The sequence below is a fragment of the Manacus vitellinus genome, unplaced genomic scaffold (assembly GCF_001715985.3).
Source record: "Manacus vitellinus isolate BGI_N305 unplaced genomic scaffold, ASM171598v3 scaffold_43_pilon, whole genome shotgun sequence".
In the NCBI taxonomy this organism is placed as follows: Eukaryota; Metazoa; Chordata; class Aves; order Passeriformes; family Pipridae; genus Manacus; species Manacus vitellinus.
The window spans coordinates 2,313,095-2,314,411 of NW_021940560.1; the positions used below are offsets into that span (position 1 = coordinate 2,313,095).

The 1,317-nt window shown below is 35.8% G+C and overlaps 1 protein-coding gene across 1 annotated transcript in view; it reads right to left on the minus strand.

Annotated features, from left to right (window-relative positions):
* The window catches only part of MBD5 (methyl-CpG binding domain protein 5), a 64,565-nt gene extending 63,975 nt beyond the window's left edge, over positions 1–590 (minus strand). Inside the window, exon 1 of the mRNA XM_029962192.1 lies at positions 484–590. The gene's annotated coding sequence lies outside the window, so the exon portion shown is untranslated. The remainder of the gene's footprint in view (positions 1–483) is intronic.
* Positions 591–1,317: the final 727 nt, after the last annotated feature.

Here is a 1,317-nt window from a genome sequence, read left to right on the forward strand (position 1 = left end):
CACAAGATACGTCAGATTCATGCCTGAATTTTTAATTTAAAAGCCAGTTTTCTCCAGTTCTATGGGAATTTTCGGGAGATTGACCCCTATTTTATTTCTTTTCCACCTAATTTTTGGGCTTTTTTCCTCAGCCACTCTCCAGGTTTTAACATACAAGGGTCTGTATCACACACACACACAGATATTGCAGATAGGGCAAAAAACTTGTGAGAAAGGAAGAATAAGGAAAAGCCATTAAATGCAGGCAAAAAAGAAAAAAAAAAGAAGTTAATGACTCATATTCTTGTAACTAAAAGGAGGAAAAGAAACCGAGCTCCCTCCACGCAGCTTATTTTTCACATTAGCAGAATAAATAAACTTATTAAAAAAGAGGTTAAACATTGGCTCCCAACCTTCAGCTGCTGTTCAAGTCTGGTTATTTTTGAGGCCCAAAACTAAGGTATTCCTTCTAGAAAAAGGCATAATCTCGATTATTTCCCTTACCTTTGCTGCCTGAAGGGACCGGATTTCAAAGATCTTGTCTGTAAATGAGATAATCTTCAATATTGATGCCTCCAGCGGCCACCATCGTCAGCAAGGATCTGCAGAGCAACACCAAAAGCAGGACTTAACCCAGGTTTAATGTGACCAGACTGGGGTTTAAAATGTTTATTTACTTATTTTATTTATTTACTTATTAAAAAGGCACAAAGTAAAATCGTGCATTTCGAGCAACACGTGGATTTAGGAGCTGCTGTTAAAAATAAACAGACAAGGACCAGAGCCATAACACAGGTATTTAACTCTTGGAAGCCCTCAATAATTACTCTGCACTAGTATATTTAATAAATATACAAAACTTGGGGATTTCACTGTTATTATACCCAAATAACCACAGCAGTTAAAATTTAGATTAAATGAAATTACAAATTAAGGTTGAAGTGTCTCACAAGCACTAACAGATTAATGGAAAGTTAAAGCACCTCCTTAAGCTTGGAAAAGCCAAGTGAAACTTTAGGACAATGTCACCATAAGAGCAAGTTATGGTGCTTTTATAAAGCAAAAAATACAATAAAAAATAAAATTATTCAGCCTGAATATATATATATATATATATATTTAAACTATCATTTCACAAGTACTCATGTATTTGTCTGCAGGCCTGGGACACCCCATTGCCAACAGTCAGGACACAGGTGGGAAGGTGATGGGATCACAAGCTCTGGGGACAATTTATTGCTTCTCAATTTACTATTTAAAGCCATAAACGTTAAATATTTGTAACAGCAGAACCCCCAAGTTTTTAGCAGTTTGCCCACATCAATGCAAAAAGTGATT